A 21,055-nucleotide genomic window follows, 5' to 3' on the forward strand; every position below is an offset into this window, starting at 1 on the left:
CTGTTCTTCAGCTATAATAAAATTAGATCCCTTATTCAAGTGTTTAATACATTCTTGACATTATGGAAAGAACTATGCAGAACATAGAATGCAATTTTTACATAAGCCTTTAATGTAGGCAGTTTTTGTGTATTACAGATAAGGAAACTGAGTGTCAAAGATGACGAGTATTACATCCATCACTTTTCTAAAGTAAGTTATACTACATGGATTTACAACTGTGCTCTCCTGACTCCCAAGAACTTAAATTCTTGGTAAACCGATTAATGCTGCTTGTAAAGCTGAAAGCTGAAAACAAAGTAAACCTCACCTATTCTGGAGAAGAAAATGGGTAAGAGAGACTACAATCATCTTCAAATTCCCAATGGATGTGTGTGCCCCAAGAGCAAAAACATAAAACAAACACATTCGATTTCACTTGTGGAGATTGTTGCTCAAACTCAGAATAGGGAATAAATCTCCAAATTCATGATTTAAAACAATATATTTGGGGCACCTCAGTAGCTCAGTCATTTAAGTGTCCAACTCCTGGCTTTGGTTCAGGTCATGATCTCACTGTTCGTGAGATTGAGCTCCATGTCAGGCTCTGCACTGACAGTGTGGAACCTCCCTGGGATTCTCTCTCTCCCTCTCTCTCTGCCCCTCCCCTGCATGCGCACTCTCTCTCTCTCTCAAAATAAAATAAAGATAGATAGATAGATAGATAGATAGATAGATAGATAGATAGATAAAGTGAGCAAGCAAACAAGCAATAGATTTACTGGAAAAAGAAAAAAAAACTTTTCCATTAGAGGTCTTAGGAAAAATTTTCTGTTGTCCATGCACATAAGGTGACCCTTAGAAAGGACTTGTCCAATCTTGGTTGTGGACATATTTTCCATTTCTTAAATACTGAAATAACTATTTAAATATAAATGTTATAAGGCCATTAGTCAAGTGAGACAAGTTACAGTTTTCTGCTGAAAAGATACTCAAAATCTAAAGATTAAAAGAGAGAAATAAATATATGATCCAATAATTCCATTACTGAATATTTACTCCCCAAAAATGAAAACACTAATTTGAAATGACATAGCACCCGTATGTTTAGTGCAGCATCATTTACAATAGCCAAGATACAGAAGCAGCCCAATTGTCCATTGATAGATGAGTAGACAAAGAAGATGTAATGTGTATGTATATATGTATGTGTGTATATTTATATGTACATATAATATGTGCGTGTGTGTGTATATATGTGTGCGTGTGTGTGTGTATATATATATATATATATATATATATATATGATGGGATATTACTCAGCCATAAAAAAGGATAAGATCTTGCCATTTGCAACAACATGAATGGACTTATAAGGTATTATGCTAAATGAAATAAGTCAGACATAGAAAGGCAAATACCATATAATTTCAGTTATATGTAGAATCTAAAAAACAAATGAATAAACAACAAACACAAAGCAGAACCATATCTATAAATACAGAGAACTGATAGCTGCCAGACAGGAGGTGAGTGGGGGTGGGGGTGGGGCAAAACAGGTGAAGGGGACTGGGAGATGCCGGTTTCCAGTTACAGAATGAGCAAAAGCATAGGAATAAAAGGTACCGCACAGGGAATATAATCAGTGGTATTGCAATAGCATTGCATGGTAACAGATGGTACCTACACTTGTGGTGAGCACAGAATAAGATATAGAGTTACTGTACGTTGTATACCTGAAACTAATGTAACATCATATGTCAACTATACCCAGAAAAAAAAGATATAAAGTTATATATGGCAGTTTCCTATTGCACTATAGAATTCCCATTGATAATGCTTTAAACGTAGCTCAAGTACAACCTTGATGATGATATCAGCAAGCACACAACTGAAGAGACCAGTAGGGCACAGAAAGAGAGCTGTACTTTCAGTGGTGTTAAAATTATTACCAATGCTTCCAAGGTTTCTCACCATAGAGTAACTAACATAGCACTTTCTCTCAAAAAGAAATTTTATGGGTATAATTTAACATTAGGTTCCCGAATAGTTTTCATTTAATAGGTGGGTAAATTTTGGATTATGAATTTCCCTTAATTTTAATTTCAGACTACATCCTACCTGGCTAGCACTTCCCTGAACTATGCCCAGAAACTAATCACTGCCTATGTTATTAGAATCATTATAATTTTTCAATCATTTAATACAACCCCCTGGTTTTAAATATTAGAAAAATAAGTCCCAGAGAGGTTATGCAAGAAGTTAAGGATACAGCTGGGGTAGGGCCAAAGTCTCCACATCTCCATCTACTAAAGGAATACTCCAGAGATACCACAGGTTCTGTTTTGAACCACTGCAATAGAGCAAATACCACAACAAAGCAAGTCAAGTGAATTTTTCAGTATCTCAGTGCATATGAAAGATATATTTATACTATACTGTAGTCTGTTAAGTGGTGATAGCATTATCTCTGAAAAACAATATACATACTCTAATTAAAAAATACTTTACTGCTAAAAAATGTTAACCACCATCTGAGCTTTCAGGGAGTCCTAATCACTGATCACAAACAACGATAACAAATATAATAACAAAAAAGTTTGAAGTATTTCAAGAATTACCAACACGTGCCACGGAGACATGAAGTAATAATAATAAGCAAATACTGTTTTGAAAAAATGTCGCCAACTTGCTCCACATAGGGTTGCCACAAACCTTCAATTTCTAAAACATACAGTATCTGGGAAGTACAATAAAGCAAAGCACAATAGAATAAGGTATATAAAGCCATTCTGAATGATCCACTAAGGCAGCGGTACTGTGGGAGGGTAGCTGGACTTATTTCATACACTGGGCAACATTCACTTAAATGAAACTATAAACAGGTCTCAAATTGCTAGGATCTGAATTAGACACAATGGATAATAAGTGGCATAAATTCTGCCACTCCCTGCTGAAAATATAAATGATTATACACAAACATGTGTAATTCAGGCAAAGAGGCTATCAGTTTCTATATGGCATATTTTCCTTGTTCAACCAAGGGTGACAAATTGACACATAGTAAGAAGAATCAGTATGAGTGAGCTGTTAAGCACTGCTGTTTATTTTATTTATTTTAGTAGAGCATCATCTAGGCATTGAACTGTTACAGGAACACAGGAATGGCAAGCAGCAATTAACAAGCTAAAACTGATTCATATGTAAACAAGCTTGGCTTGTATTTCAGAGAGAATACTGAACAAAATAGTTTTTTAAATATTTATTTCTATTGATTTGTTGTTTTTGTTTTTTTTTTTTTCTGCCTCATTACTCAGGCCTTCTTGTCCCTCCTATAGATCCAGCATCTAGATTTCACCTTTCTCATAAGAGATGTGGTTTTCTTCTTTGAGGGCAAAACAGAAGCATAAGTGGCCTTAGTTAAGTGTTACTGCCCATCCCACTATTGCATAGTAATTATGATAATTAGTGCATGGATTAATCTGCTTTCCTTCCTGGATTACCTTTATCCATTTTTGTTGTTTACCTGCTCATCACATACAATTCCATAAAATACAATTTTATTTGGATTTATTCTCCATGAATTTGAGAAATCAAAATGTAATTTTTTTTATTGCAATGAAATATTATGTGACTAACTCATTTCCTGCTTCATAGTGCATCAGTGGATCATGGCAGCACATGAGAACCTTCTGACATAGTTTCCTAATTTTAAAAAAGACTTCATGTCTATTTTGAAGTGGCAGTCTAAATCATGACTTTTCCCCCCTAGGAGTGATTCTCAAATTTTAATGTGTATAAGAGTTATCTGAAAGCTTGTTATAATGTAGATTTCTGGGCCCTGGGTTCTGATTCACGTGGTCTGGGCTGGAGCCTGAGGTTTTACCTTCCTTCCTTCCTTCCTTCCTTCCTTCCTTCCTTCCTTCCTTCCTTCCTTTTTTTTTCTTTTAGGTTTTGCATTTCTAACAAGCTCCCAGGTGATGCTGTGCCTCTTCTGCCTCCAGTCTCCCAGAAATGCCATTCAGATGTCCTTTCAAACATTCACAGCAAATGAACACTAAAATCCGTCCTTGTACACGGTAAAAAGGGATATTCAGTGTTTAGCTCACATCATTCAATCCGTTAAATGAAATATGACATTTAAGAGATGGTAGCATAGCGGTTTCCACCAAACCTATCACATGATGATCCCCTCTCCCTATAATTATGTCTTCTTACTCAAAAGTCACATAGCTGTACAAGAGGAAGCAACACACAACTATCAAGCTCAATCTGTGTTAAAATATACATGTGTTTATGAGTTCTCGTGATTAACTGTAACTGCCCCCAAAGCTGCATGACTTGGAGATCCTCTAACATTTTACAGAATTAATTGGTAAGTCTGTGGACAAATTTTTTCAGGATATAGAAAAGCAGGAATAAACAATAAAACATAAAATACAGATATATGTGCCAGTCAAAAGCATGAATGTTTCAGAGAGGAAGGTTTCAGGGGTCATGGTTAAAAGAATGCCTCAGATTTCGTAGAGAATGGTGATATAGACAACTATCAGTTCTGTCCACTTCTGATCTAGAAAGGGATTAAGAAGTTAAAGCTTTCTGGATAAGCTGAATGGTAAGAGAAAGTTGACTAATCATAGGGGAAAGAAGCATGTCTTCTGCTTTAGAAAAGGAACCAAATTACTTTGATCACGTCCATCTGCCAGTAAAATATTTTTGAGCACACACAGCCAATATATGAATATTTACTTATTTGAAAGCTTATGCTCACCATTTTAACCCATATATATATATATATATATATATGTATATATACACATATGTATTTTATGTATATATACATACATTACAAAACACAGACTAAAATATATATTTTTGAATATTGAGATAAAGATGAAATAAACAGGTTTAAATATTTTACTGATATTTTCATATTAAAAAAGACAAATTTACTGAGGGATAGATTTATCATTCATGACATTAAATATAAAACCATATTTTAAATGGACTTATTGTTAATTTCAACTCTTTGCAAGAAAATGTGTCAATATAATTGGATAATTATTTTTACGCCTTCTAATGTGGCTAAATGCCCAAACCAGGAGTAGGAGAAACATCAGCTCTGCCAGTTTCTTGTCATTTGCCTGTGCCTGCCCTATTTTATTATATTCAATGTGTGGTTCCTTTGCTGGAATCTGTAAGCTTTCCCTTTAAATCCTACTTGGAAACCATCTTTTTTCCCCCCAAAGTCCTCAGCACTCATGGTATTTGCATCACTCTTTGGACAATGATCAATTACAGTCTGCACATCCTTGAGGATCTTCCCTCCTTGTATTTCTCCCGTTGTCCACCATAGAGACTTAGCCACAGTGAGTGATTCACAATTATTTATTAAATGATGAGTGGTAGAGGGAGAAAACACATCTTTCATATAGAAGTATGCTAAGAGACGAAGGAAGCTTTTGTTTGTTTTCAGTTAGGAAGCAAATCTACCAGATTTCTTCTCTCATAAAGGCTTTCAATTACAATTAATTTTCAGCAATAATGACAAAAGAGTGTTTTTCTATGAATCTCCTTGCCATGCCAACAGGATGGTTACTCATACTCCACTAGAAATCTGGCACATCACATTACTTTCACTTATTTTTATAGTGTGTAAATTGTCTCACATCCGCTAAGTCGGCAACAGAACTCCCTGGAGATGGACTAAAATAATTTAGGAGAGCAAATGTCTTTAAATCTAAAAAATTTTCAGAAAATATCTACTTTGAAAGTTATATAGAGAGGATAATAAATGTACATTAGCCGGTCTCTTTCACTGGCGTTTCAATATATAAATACATCTACAATTCTTGTGGTTGGTGAAAGAATTGACTTTTTTTCATGAAACAAGGTACTGAAAACATTAACTTTACCAATAGAAAATGTCAACTATTTCACATATAATCACCAACTTCACAGCTAAGAATCTTTAATATGAATGAAATTTATAAAATACTGAAAAAAATCTAAAATCACATATAGTACTTACTTGGAAAATAACAAGAATATCCGTGAATTCGCATATTTGACACAGTCAAATCAAGCAAAAATATTTGTCTCAAAAAACCAGAAGGAATGTTTCATATGAATCACATCCCCTCTCCTCTAATACTGTACTATTAATGATTGGGTTTGAAGGTTTATTACACAAACTTCAGTTCAAAGAAAGTTATCACAAATTATTTTTCATTTAATAGTTAATTTAGACATGGCAAACTTAAAGTCCTCCGAAAATACTTTATGATACTTTTGCTGACAGTAACCTAAGACTTTCCTTACCTTTGAACTTTGTATGGGAGGAAGTAAACAGCTACAGGTGCCCATTGGCTTTTATTTCCCTCCATACTTAGGTCCTATCCACTTATAGCTGGTCTATGAAGGCCCTTCGAAATACAATTTATCTTCCATTTGGAAAAAAAAAAAAAACTAAAGAGGTTCTATACTTTCCATTTCTTATGCCACATTAATAAAAATCAACACACCAACTTTATGAAAAGGCCGATTTCTGATGTCATTTGGGATTAAAATATGGCTGTACATTATTCTTCACTCCAGAGAGAAATTGCTACCAGTGGTTGTAAAGGTGAAAGCAGGGGTGCAAACAAGACCACCAAGGGCCCTGACACCAGCTGCTGCATTTGCATAGGAGCATTACATGAATAAAGAGATGAATAAAGTGTTTTATCCATACTAATCCCAAATATTCTGAAACCAAGGTTCCCACCCAATAAAACACAGTTAACTACTACCTGCATATAGTCATCCTGATCCTAACACAGTGATCAATTGTGGCACATATTGAGATTCTAGAGCTAGAGGTTTTTTGGTTTTTGTTTTTTGGGGTTTTTTTTAGACCCTTAACATCCCTTATACTCCCAAACCAAATCTGGCATCCCCTGGCATTTTGAACAAAAGGGTGAATTAATTGAGAAGGATTCGGTCCCTGAAAGAGGTAAATCCACCATGGCCTCTAAGCATGCTAGAAGGGAAAATATATAGACATTAAATCTAAAAATTCATCCCTGTCTTTTAACAGGGTTTTGTGACACAAAGATATCCACATATCTAATTCTAAAATTGTGCCACTACATAAGGTGAGAGACCAGGGCAAACGACATATTTTTATTAGCCTTCAATCTAAATCATTTAATTGATTGACAACAATTATGATTCTCTTAAAGGGAATCATTAATAAGAAAGTATCTTAATTATTCAGAGTGAATGAATTTTTAAATGCCATAATCAATGCCCACATACTCGTGTACGCATTTACATATTAGAGAAAAAATATTCAAAGTATTTTATGAAAAAATATGAAAATGTAAAAAAAAGTATGGGAGGTATTTCTAGCCTATTAATGTTCCCAGTTGGCATGGTGGTATCTTTGAATTTCTCTTATTTAATCTTGAAAAACATTTTAGGGAGCGTTAGAATCTATTTAGAATTTGACTGGCTCAAAAAAAACCAAAATACACAGTATCACCAAAGGAAAGATTTTTGCTGTGGTAAAACATAAACATTAAAAAACATAGATAAAAACTAAAAATCAGAAAGAACTGTCTGATTAATACGCATTTCAATTGTCATCAGTACAGCTAACTTCTCCCTACATTCAAGTGAGACCCCTGAGAGCTTCTGTGAGGCATATATGAATACTAAAGCAAGAAGTTTCTAAGTCCACAGAGGAACAAAAGGTGTGGAATCTTAGGAGAGCAAGGCTAAGAGTGGGCATGATGGACTCAGAGAGAATGCAAAAGAAGAGGGAACTCAGTTCTTACAATTATCTGTAATCATTGATGCCCACAGCGTAGTCCCTGGGCCAGCACAGCAACATCACCCATGTGATGGGCAGAACAATGGGCCCATATCCTAATCCTGAAACCTGTAAATGTTACCTTACATGGCAGAAGCGACTTTGCAGGCAGGACTAAGTTACAGGTCTTGAGAAGATTATCCTGGATTATCCAGTTGAGATCAATGTAATCACAAGAGTCTTCATAAGTGAAAGAGGGAAGGGCAGGAGAGTTCAGGGGTCAGAGTCAGAAAGATCTGAAGAGGCTATACCACTGTCTTGGAAGATGAAGTAAGGGGCCACAAGCCAAGTAGTGCAGGCAGCCCCTGGAAGCTAGAAAAAGCAAGAAAACATATTCTTCCCTAGAGATTCCAGGAAGAGACGCTTTGATTTTAATTCACACAGACCTACTTCCAACTTTGGACCTCTAGAATTGTAAGCTTATATATTTGTGTAATTTAAAGCCACTAAGTTTGTGGTAATCTGTCCTGAAGCAAGAAGAAACTACAATTTTTAAGAACCAGACTTGCCGAATCAAAAACTTGGAGGGGGGGGGGGGCAGCTTACTGTGTTAACAAGCGTTCCAGGTGATTCTGATGCACATTGAATGTTGGGAACTACTGCTTTTTATCAATTCCTTTTCTTATACACTGAACTTTGCTTAAATGTACATTATACATATACATTTTAATATCAAGACATGTCATACTCAAGAAGCTAATCACAAAATTAGCAACAGAATTATGATTAAGAAATATGTATTTGTTATCTATTGCTGTATAATACATTACCACAAACTTAGCAACATAACACATTTATCTTATAGTTCCATAGGTCAGGAATTTGAGCACAACTCAATTGGGTTCTCTGCTTTGGTGTCTCTCACAAGGATGCAATTCAGAGCAATAAGCAGAGCTGGGAACTCATCTGAAGGCTCAATTAGAGAAGTATTCACTTCCTAAACCACTTACACGAGGTTGGCAGAATTTCAGTTCCTCAAGAGCTCTTGGACTAAGGGCCTCAGATCCTAGCAGAACTCATTTTCTCTGTCCAGAGGCCTAATTTTCTTGCCCGTGGGCCTCCCCACAAGGGTAAGTTGCTTTATCAAAGCCAGCAAGGGGGAGAATCTCTTTATAAACTATCAAGCTATTGACTATAGGCTACAGCTATCAAATTGGAAGTTAGAGTCCCTTGTAAGCTAATCACAGAACTGAGACCCCATCACCTTGGTTCTATTCTACTGGTTAGAAGCAAATCACTGGGCCAGTATACAGTTGAAGAAAGATGATTACACAAGGGTGTGAATACCAGGAGGTGGATATTATTGGAGGCCAGAAGAGAGCCTGCTCGTTACATGCCTCAAAACACTCAGTAACATGTCAAAATCCAATTGAATATTTCAGGATTTTATTAGTACTCCTTATATTACCACCTCTTCTTTCTGCCTTTATACAGTCTTCTAGGAAAATCTGCATCAGAATAAGAGATTCTAACTGCTTTCCCAGCAACTACATTCCTTCTCCTCAGGTTTCCCCCTAAGACTCAGGTTTCCCCCTAAGCAATCCCTTAAGACACCACATCATTCAAGCTTGTCCCTGTATCTTTGGTGTGTAATCTATCTAGCATTAAACATATTACCAATAAATGTAATAATTACAATTATCAGTAATTGACCAATTCTTATGCAAGTATACTGTATGTATTAAAATAATGTTTATAAGATAAAATACAAAAAAGTTACCCAGGAGTACCACATTCAGAATCTCATTCACCAATAACAAACCTGACTCATAACCCAACGCCCCATTCCTTATAACGAAAATCCTAATCATTGAGAATAAAACTGTGTTAAGTCAACATGTATTATCATGTTTGGAACTTGCTGTTCTCTCAGATCCATTTCCTTAAAAAAACACTTCTCAAATGCTGATAGAATAATTCATTTTATATGTTAACCACCAGAGGACTTATTTTTCCTCTATGGAATATTTTTAGTAGTAACTAAAATATATATAGTTTAAATTGAAATTGAGGTTGTGGCATAAATCATTAAAAAAAAAAAAAGACCGTTCTTACAGACTTTGTAGTTCCCTATCATCTTTGAAAGCCCTAGGTTCTCTAAGTCTTGAAGAATAATTATATCTAAAATACTATCAGAAAAGTTCCTCATGGCTTTAGAAGGCAAAAGGGAGGTGGGGGGGGGGGGACTATCCTTGAAGTCTCCTAAATTCCTCCAAAACAGGTTTATGTGTGGTCATCATTAGAATACTTTCTAGACCTTGTAGAGCATAGCACAAATCACATGGTATTCTCAATCAGTCCTCCTTCTGAGGCCACATTTGGAAATCAGGATAAAGGATTGGTCTAAATGAATGCCACAGAAGGCTTCAATCCTGTACATAAAGTGGAACAGAGCGGGGCAGTCCTTTAACCAGGTGGTACAGAAGAGGGACAGCATAACTGCTGATTGCAAAAAAGGATCTTTTCTCAAGATATCTTTGATATTGTTTTAATACTGGGGCAGAGATGCCTCACTCATCTTGGTCAACAGTCCTGAAATGCTGCTTGTGTACAGACTGACTATGGATCGTGGCAAACCTCCCAATGCCAAGTATCCCTGGGAGGTTTCTAACAGTCTCCACTGGGCAGTAGAACTTACAGAAATAAACACACTAAAAGAATCAGTGTATTTCTCTTTAGCTAAAAAAACTGATGACATTTATACCCTTGGAAAAGAGATATAAAATATGTTATTCTCTTTATTTTGGTAAGATGTAAGCAATCAATTTAGCTCCATTAGAAGAAAATCAAAACTTTTTTTTCTTTAAATGAGTAAAAGTAGAACCATATCTTTAAAATTCTTGGAAACATAATTTTTATATTAGTTGGCAATTATGCTTGATAGGGAAATTAACTTATAGCACTTAACAACTTGATCACTATAGCAGGTCACTGACCCTTCGGTGTCAAGACCAAGAATTAGGCATTTCATGTCAAATGAAATACATCAAAGACCTAGAGAAAAAAATATATAATTCTATCATGTCTTAATTTAGATAATAAAAAAACCTGAAAATGAAAATGATTCCAACATTTTGCAATTAAGTGAGAAACTCTAGAGAGAAATGAATTGTGGGAAAGGAAACACAATTTTTTACACTCTGTAATATTGGCACTTCTTCAACTGATAGGATCTGCAGAACAAGTCAATCTTTTACAAACAGAAATAAAGATCAGATTGAAATCGTGAAACAAGTCTTCCAGTCCTAGCCTGCCAAGAGGAAAGCAGTGGAACAATACACATTTTTCTTCTTCCAGGAGAACAAGCTGTAGAGAACTTCAGGTAAAGCAGTTCCAAGAGCTAATACTATAACACTAACACACACACACACACACACACACACACACACACACACACACACAGAGAGATAAAAAACAATAAAAAGCACAAAAGGCTGATAGGTCCCAGAGTTCCCACTCCCGAGGATTGCTAAAAGCATATTTTCTCCAATTCTGCTTTCTTAATTTCTCTGAAGTCCTGTATTAAATTGTACTGGTTTATGCGACAGCAGCAAATGATTCTGTTCCAATGGCTTGACACAACAAAGTTCATTTCTAATTTCTCACTCATGTTACATGTTCTAAAGCTGTTTTTTATGTTCTCTTCCCTCTAAGATTCAGGATAAAGCAACCCCTGTCTGGATATTACCCTTCCCCCTGCAGAGAGAAAAGAGCAGGAGGACAGCCTCACAGTGACTCTTCGGTACTCTGCTTCAAGACAGTACAAACCACTTCCAAAGCCAGTCCACTTAGCCAAGACTGATGGCAACAGTACCGCAATGCAGAATCCAGAAAGAGGAGAAAGTATAGGACAAAAATCAAACCTACTGCAGATCATTACACTCAAATACCTAACATGGTACCAAGAATAACCAGCTCAGTCTTCGCTTAATTATGACAAAGGGAATCATTGGAGTTGAGGCTTCTGTCGTAAGTATTCTCCCTGCATAGAAAAAAATTCACCTTCATCAGGGTGCAGAGGTATAAATACATTTAGCAGGAATGAGCTCCTCTTGGTTCATTGTCAGGGCATCTATTCTTATTACCAGAGTTTAACTACAAAAGTAACATGTTCTCATGGCGAAAATTCTAAGAGCAACAGAAAGCAATACAGTGAATTAAAACAAAAACAAAAACAAAAAACACTCCATCTCTTAGAACCACTGCCCATACTCATTACAGTTTCTAAAACATCATTCTAGAAATTGTTCAAACAGATACTCTTTGTAAGTTTCCTCATTTGGGAATTGAGAATAATAAAATCATTTCAAATGATTGTTGTTATCTAATGACTTAAGAGATGTACAACAGTAGAAGAGTGCGTCACAATTAATAAATTGCATGTAAGTATTAGCTACAATTACTTGTGTCAAGCACTGTTCTAAGTGCTTTGCATGTATCAGCTCACAAATGCATGCACACACATCCCCCCCACCACCATCACATGCACATACACTGTATTAACAATATTCCTTTAGAATAGATTTCCATGTTAATTCAAATACACCCCACTCATTTTTCACAGGCTATAAGTTATACCATTGAATGAATTTAACATGATTTATTTAATCAAAAACCTTTCCTGAGGATTTTACTTTTTGCTATTACAAAGAGCACAGAAATGAACATGCTTTGCCATAGTATGAATTACTAGAAATGGAATTGCTAGGTCAGAGCTAGGCATTATCTGAGTGATTTTGCCAAGCTGTCCCTGAGATAGTCATTGGGGCTTTTACAAAAACCATGGTTCTGGTAGGTTGGATTGTGCTTTCCCTCCTCACTGCAATTAGGCATGGCTCTATGAGTTGCTTTGGCCAGTAAAATGTTAGCTTTCACCATTCCAAGCCCTCCTCCTACCACAGTGAAAGACAGTGTTCAAATAATGGCTGTTCCATCAGCTTGTCCCTTTAGTAAGGACATGAAGGAGAGCTCTCTCCTCCCTGCACTGATCTGGAAAGGACATGTACTGTAATCCAGAAATAATCTTTCCACTTTTAAGTCTCTATGAGTTTGAAATCATTTGTTTACATGAATAAGTCTGTCCAAATATCAGTAAATATTACAATGGATTTGCTGTTTATTAAAAAAAATGACCAATATATAGTTTTTATAATCAGGCTCTTATTCAGAAGAATCAAATGAAACCTGTTGCGTGTTCTAGGAATTAGGGGGAGAGGACTAGGTATTTTAAGGTACATCTGACAAAAGCATTTTCTGAAAAGGATAGATTACTGTTCCAATTAGTCAAACTACAAATGGTTTCCTTCTCTGTGATTATGTAAGAAAATAGTTCTCTCAATAAGCTATGAAAGGAAGTTTTAAAGTTGATGTCCTTTTTAACTTGATAGTCATTCAGTGCATATCATAAACCTGAGACAAATACTTGTCACTTAAGTCTACGTAGGTACATAAAAATGAGCTATAAAATTTTACGGGAATGCCATGATCATCACTGAAATTAGAGTCTGGATTCCATTTCTGAATATGTGGGACAACATTATGTACCAATTCTTCCGGTCATATTTATGACATGTTACCTTCTCTCTTTCCTACACAGAAGCTTGTAAACTCAAAGATGAAGCACCATGTATCTAGCAGGACAAACTGAGAGAGGAATTCTCTAAAGTGCTTCATTGTTTTCCTATCAGAACTGAGTTGCCTCCATTCAAATTGCCCCATCCCTAATCTGGGTAGAGAAGACCTAAGTCCAGACCAAACCCAACAGCAGTGGATTCTTCTTGGACAGAAGTATATTGCTTTATGCCTTAGGGAATCTCACAAATCCCTGATTTTTTCCTGTGCTTGTTTAACTTCCATGAGTACTGGATAATCACCATCATACCTCTAGGGTGGGCATCTTTTTCCTGTTCATGATACCATCTGTTGTGTGTCCCAACTAAAAGATAAGAGCCATGTTGACCTTGATGCACCATTAGCAGCACTTCTAAACAAGTTCAGTTGTACATTTCTAGGCATTCCAATAAAACTTTATAAAACTTGTAATTGTTCTGATAGCTCATTTCCATTACAGTTGGTAGATAAGAATATACATTTATTTATTGGATGAATGACTGGGACAAATAAGGATTTTGACCAGATCCTGCCCTGAGCTGATCTAAGAGAACATCAATATTCAGGCTGAGCTGAGGTGGTAAGGGAGGCCTACCTTAGAAGTCTCTGCTCATGCCGCCATCTTGTTCCATTCCTCAGCTTCCACACTGTAAAAGACACATATATTTTATTGTTTAATTCACATCCAAGTTAGTTAGCATATGGTGCAACAATAATTTCAGGAGCAGATTCCTTAATGCCCCTTACCCAAGACCATCCCCCACCCACAATCCCTCCAGCAACCCTCTGTTCCCTATATTTAAGAGTCTTTTATGTTTTGTCCCCCTCCTTGTTTTTATATTATTTTTGCTTCCCTTCCCTTATATTCATCTGTTTTGTATCTTAAATTCCTCATATGAGTGAAGTCATATGATATTTGTCTTTCTCTGACTAATTTCACTTAGCATGATACCCTCCAGTTCCATCCATGTATTTCCAAATGGCAAGACACGTTTAAATTTTGTTAAAATTCTGGGGTGCCTGCGTGGCTCAGTTGGTTAAGTGTCCAACTTCAGCTCTGCTCATGTTCTCATGGTTCATGGGTTTAAGCCCTGCATTGGGCTCTGTGCTGACAGCTCAGAGCCTGGAGCCTGCTTCAGATCCCATGTCTTCCTCTTTCTCTGCCCCTTACCCACTTGTACTCTGTCTCTTTCAAAAGTAAATAAACATTAAAGTTAAAAAAAAAAACAAATTTTGTTAAAATTCCAATTCAAGAATCAAGACCAGAAGTCCACACACTTATGCATGAAATGAAACAAGTATTTCATGAGATGAAAGGAGTTCATGTTAAAGCACCTTTCATTTTAAGATTGAACTGCTCTTCAGTGTTAAGTTTCAAATTCTTATGTTTTACTAAATATCAATAAAAGACCAAAGAACACATATGAATGAAGATATATTTGTAAATCATATGCAACTTTATTTTAGGAGTATATCAAACTTTTGCTAGAAAAAAATTAAAAAGTTATCCACATACAGTTTGGTTTAAAAAATATAACCATGTAATGTCTTCGATGTGGAAAACAATAGCTATAGTAATTGTTTCCCTTTTGCATTTTCTAAGCATTGCCTTTCCTATAGAGTTCAAAGTGAAGTGAGTGTATGAGTATTTTCTATAACTTATATACCTAAACATAGCTGTTTGCCCAATGTATACTTGATTGTGTTACCACTATTCCAAAATAAATACTTATTTGCTAAATACTGTTTTAGGGGCTTTAAGAAAAATATAATATATTGCTGTTACATTAGCAACTCTCAAAAACATTGTTTAATTATTTCTTGGCTTTGTAATGGTATGCTTTAATTCAATGACTCAATTAGAAATTAGAGCTATTTTCTTACTTAAAGACCAATTTTCATATATATATATATTATATATATATATATATATTATATATATATAATTTGTTCCATTTAAGATAAAATTCTTAGCAAAGCTACTTAATGTAATGGAGGAGGAATACTCTTTATCACCTATACCATGCACGTATGTGTGTGTGTGAACTACAAAGGATTCTCATGGTTTTAATTTATAAATTTTTCACTTAAATTCAGAATCCTCTCAAAATCATTTTATGCTTTAAGAAAAAAAATCAGAGAATAAGTAATTATTCACAATACAGAATGGAGTTTTAAATAGTTCCTAAGAAGTACACTATGATTTTATTCTCCATTCTAATGGACATGTGGCCTTGGTATTCTGTACCTTCAACAATAAACTTTCTTTCAACATTCTCAAGTACATTCCATATCTTCCCTGTAATAGAATGACCCATAAAAATACAAGAAGGCAAAAAGCAAACTTACTAATGACAGAAGAACTGAAAGTCAATGTAGTAAAGTAACTAAAGCCTCACATTAATTTACAAAACTTTTCTGGGCTTAAGAACAGATCCTTAGGCTTCAACTTTTGTGTTTTTTTCTTGAAACAAAGAGTTTGCTTCCAAAGTTACCGGAACTCTTCTGTTAAAATGACACTGAGTTAGCAATCCTTGATATTTCTTCACAAAGAACTTATTGAAATCCAAGGAACGTCAAAACCATAATTTGCAACCATTATTTTATATTATTTAAGTAGACTCAATGCCAAACTGGGGCTTGAACTCATGACCCTAAGATCAAGAGTTGCACACTCTACTGACTGAGCAAGCCAGCTGCCCATGCAACCATTATTTTAAAATCACTATTTGTTTGCTAAATTCCCTATAGAGATTATATACACTTGGAATAATCACAGTTGAAGTTATAGGCCATGAGTTTTAAAGGTGAATGAATTTATGAGGTTGTATATTTCTTCAGCAGCCTGACAGAAGTGAAGGCAGCAGATAACTGATGAACCCACGTGTGTATAAACTCTACAGGGACTTTCACACCTGCGTGAAAACCCTTCTGGCCTTCCAAGTCAACTCTCTTTTCTACTTTTTATAAACACTATTAAAAACGTTCTTCCTACCACCTTTCACATTACCGCTCAAAAATCATGGGAGATACTGTAAAGATTTAAAGATTTGCATATACATGATGTGAGGGCTCAGACCATTTTATTTTTTTAAGAAACTCTTTATTTTAAAAAATTTTTAAAGTTTATTAATTTGAGAGAGAGAGAGAGTGAGGGAGGGAGAGGGAGAGAGGGAGAGAGAGAGAGAGAGAGAGAGAGAGAGAGAGAGAGAGAGAATCCCAAGCAGTTTCCACACTGTTAGCATGGAGCCCAATGCAGGACAACTCACAAACTGTGAGATCATGGCCTGAGCCAAAATCAAGAGTTGGTCACTCAACCAACTGAGCCACCCAGGTGCCCCTGGCTCAGACGATTTTTGTATGAATTTTATAACACAGAATAGTTGTCAGAGGGCTCAGACATGGCCTAACTGCTAACAAGCAGGTAACATGGACATTTCAGACAGATATAACCTTCTTTCATCCTCGTCATTTTCATCACTGTAGAAAAAAAGCACAGTTCGCACAATCATTAAAATAAGGTCAATTATCATACAATCTTGGAGGGGGTTATTAATCAATCATTCAACATATATTGACTGCCTGCAACTATATGTCTCATGTAAATGTTCTCAGTCAAAAAATTTTACTTCTGAGGAAAAATAGAGTCCTCAGCTTATACTATCTAACTTGAATACTTCTATCCAATATACTCTTTCCTCTTGATAACTGAAACTCATGGGGCTAACAACACTGAAGTGGGCAGGGATTCTATTCCTCTTCTCTGCATAGCTAGTTTCTAAAGAAAACATCTCCTACTTTTAAGTACCGTCTCTACAGAGTATGCATGTGGTGTGGAATTAGATGCTACCCTAACCACTGAAGATTAGACTAGAGACTATTATCGAAGTTATATATGAACAACTGCTGTAACTATTTTGTAAATGCCTAAGCAATTACATGGAAAAATAAGCATATATGAATATAGGTCCCTTTTGAGATAGTGTTCATAAACTCTGCCCAATAGAAATGCTCCGTATCAGGAGAGCCAAACCAATCCGACCACTTATAGAGCTAAAACGTGGGGTGAATCACTCAGCTCATGGTGCTTCCCCACACAACTCTCACAATGTGGTTACATATAAATGGTTGCACCACTGGAATCATTGTGCAGCTGGCAGAGCAGATATCCATTCTTGCAAAAACTTGTGCCACTATAAAAAATCAACATGACTGTCTCTTTTGTGGAGTATTGAGAAAATTTACCACCAGTTAGGTCGATTAATTATCGAAAAATTAATTGTTAATTGATTAACCATTTATTTCTGTTATACAAAATACATAACAATGGCAATTTCTACTTTTGTGAAGCCCTGTCACCTTGTCTTGATTCAATCCTACCATATATCCTTAAGCAAAACTGTTCAACGAATAAATTTCTGATGTAATTATTTTTTTTAACGTTTATTTATTTTTGAGAGACGGAGACAGACAGGGCACGAGTGGGGGAGGGGCAGAGAGAGAGATAAAGAAAGACAGAATCCGAAGCAGGCTCCAGGCTCTGAGCTGTCAGCACAGAGCCTGACACGGGCCTCAAACCCACGAACTGTGGGATCATGACCTGAGCCGAAGTCAGATGCTTAAGTGACTGAGCTGCTCAGGCGACCCTGACGTAATTCTTGTAATTCCTGACCAAGCACAAGAACTTCAATCATCAAAGTTAAAATTGTTTTCCCTTTTAGATTATAAAAATTAAAAAAATAAATTATGTATTTTGCACATTTTATTTGTTTAGATAACTTGTAATTCATGAGAAAAGCCTAATCACTGAGCTAATCAGAAGGAAGTACATGATGAGAAAGGTCTTTAGACCATGTTCCCACTGAGACAGGACTTGCAGAGGTTAGGTAGGTGGGCATCCCTCCCAACAATAGGCTGACTGGTGGTAATGACGACTCCAAAGTGCATGAAGCATCACACAACAATCCAGAACCAACTCCATGGGTCTAGATCCAACCAGGTAGAGTTGTGCAGAGCCGAAGACAGGCAAGTAGGCAAGAGTCAGATTGCGATCTGCCTACTGAAACAAGCAGGCTACGAGTATCAGAAGTAGGATACTAACTTGTACAGGGGTGAGCTGTATAGTCAGAAAGTCTGAGTAAATCCCCAAGGAAGCAGAAAAGTTTTTATGAGGCCACAGCTATCCTTTCTAGAAGGAATAATAATTACTTTGATGTGTTTCTTGAGAAATCAGTAACTGTAACAAAATTTACTGATAGTGAGATACAGTAGAGTATGCTATGTTGCAAAAAGAGCCTTAAATCCTTCTGTGTTCTTTCTGTGTCCCTTAATATGTTACTTTGCACCTTTTCACATCAAGAACTGACTTCATTTTCCCTTCTCGTAACTCTTGGCTGGCCCTATAGCTTCTTTTCGTCCACAGAATAGCAGAAATGAAAGTGTACTGGTTGAAATTTGAGGCCTCAAAGACTTTGCCTGCCTCTATTTGATTTCCTGAAACTCTGAGCAGTCACCATGAGAACAAGCCCAGGCTCTCCTGCTGGATGATGATAAAACACAGGGAACCAAGATGAGTAGCCTCAGTTGAGGCCATTCTATACTAAGAAGACCCCAGCTGACCTCACAGCGAACTGCAGACACAAGTGCAATGGAGTCCAGCTCAATACAATGACGAACAGGACTATGAGCTACATTTTTTTTAATTGGCTACTGTTTAAAGCCACTAAATTCTGTGTTTTTTTTTTTTAACACAGCAAAAACTAACTGATGCAGAAATAATCGGTTCCTAGAATTGAGGTGCTGCCATGACAAAAATCTAAAATAAGTGCCATTGGCAGTGAGTACTAAGTAGAGGCTGAGAAAATGGCAAACAAACTCTTAGCAAATGCCGGGGGGAAATAAAGAAAATTGTTATTGGAGGTTGTTTTTTTGAATAAAACAATAGACAAAAGTGTTACCTATAAGAACATGAAATACAGCAAATGTATATAATTAACTTTGGATTTGGGCTCTAGAGATCTCTAAAAAATACTGAAATGTCAGCTGGTTGGTCCTAACTACATATAGGTATAGGAAGAATGAAATGGGCTAAATAAAGAACTGGCCAGTTTACAAGGAGAATTTTGAGGGAACACAGAGGGGACATCATTTTCTGGGATGTAAATGTTTCTTATCTTCAGTCTTCCCAGTCAGTAAAAATCCTCAGTATAAAATGAGGACTGAGGAAAAAAGATCCATGCAAGACTCTAAGTCCAAAGTCCTCTCTTAAGAAATCTGAAAAAATTAATATGTTGTCAAACAGACTCTCAGATAGACAAAACTATTTCTCAGATTCTCAAGAAGACGGTCCCACAGAATCCCAATCCCAAAGTGACAGTAAATGAGCCTATCTGTAGAGAGCCATGTGTAAAAAGCAATCGTGAGTTTACCTTTTTAATAAAGCCCACAATAATTTAGAAAAAAAAACCGTATATGTATAAAAGGCATCAGCCTGGTTCCAGAAAGCATGATTTTACTCACATTGCAAAAAGGCCTCTGGGCTCCCAACTTTCTAGGGCTGAATGACAAAATATTTTAAAGGGCCAAGGAAGGAAACTGAAAAAGGAAAGATGTCCTAGAGGGCAGAGTCAATAGCCCAGAGGGTAGAACCAGAAGCCATGGAGACCAAACTGGGAAACGACTTCCAAGGAATACAGAGTCATCTTAAAGACTATTTACTCCAAGATAAGGGAGGCTGACAACACTTTCCCCACCTAGATTTTAAAACTGCTATGGACCAGCCACTGCCATGTACCCCCCCCCCCCTTCTTTTTTTCTTTTAGAATGATAGTCTTTATTGAAGTTATTCTATCTCTGCTTTAACAGTGTAGACTGGATGCTTGTGGGATAGATAAACTTTCATTTCATGAGTCTCAGGATCAAGAAAATCCACATATGATAAGTTTCATCTGGACTTACCATAATTACATTCTGGATTTCAAACCTGATGTCATAGGTCATGGTATGACTTGTAGAAGAAGTAAGAATATATTTTCCATGGGAAAGACTGTGAAAATTGTAGCCAGAAGGCAGACTGTGGTAGACTCCAGAGCTGGTCACAATACTTCATTCCTCCTTGTATCTATGCTCTTTGTAATGTTTCTATATAGCTTTTCTCTTTAAGAGATGCATTCTATTTACCATTACTATGAGTCTGGGATGGCTCTGTGACTTGCTTTGGTCAACTGAATGAAGTAAAAGTTATGATGCACCATTTAGAATCCTAGGCCTCAAGCAGCTTAGTTTTCCACTTGTTTTCTTAGAACCCTGCCCAGCAAACAGGTAAATATGCCCAAGATCTCAGTCTAGAAGATAAGAGACTGCAAGGAAGAATGATGAGCCAGTACAGCTGAGTCCATTCTAGACTGGGTAGTTCCAGCCAACCAGAGAATTAACTACAGATAAATGGCTGAATCTGGAGTACTCCAGAAAAACCATCTACTTGAGCCCATTCCTAATAGTCAGCCCATAAAATCATGATCTAAGTAAGCAATTATTGTTTTAAGCACTTGGTTTTGAAGTGGTTTGAAACAAAATGAAAGCTAACTTTGGGCATATTTTTTAGCTTTTCTC

General features: G+C 36.3%; 1 long non-coding RNA gene across 3 annotated transcripts in view; it reads right to left on the reverse strand.

Annotated features, from left to right (window-relative positions):
- Positions 1-21,055, reverse strand: part of LOC113598232 (uncharacterized) — a 451,524-nt gene that overhangs the window by 308,635 nt on the left and 121,834 nt on the right. For all 3 annotated transcript variants that reach the window (XR_008295333.1, XR_008295334.1, XR_008295332.1), the window contains one exon: positions 14,040-14,091. This is a non-coding gene — a long non-coding RNA (uncharacterized LOC113598232). The remainder of the gene's footprint in view (positions 1-14,039; positions 14,092-21,055) is intronic.

Source organism: Acinonyx jubatus, chromosome C1 (assembly GCF_027475565.1).
Source record: "Acinonyx jubatus isolate Ajub_Pintada_27869175 chromosome C1, VMU_Ajub_asm_v1.0, whole genome shotgun sequence".
Lineage (NCBI taxonomy): Eukaryota > Metazoa > Chordata > Mammalia > Carnivora > Felidae > Acinonyx > Acinonyx jubatus.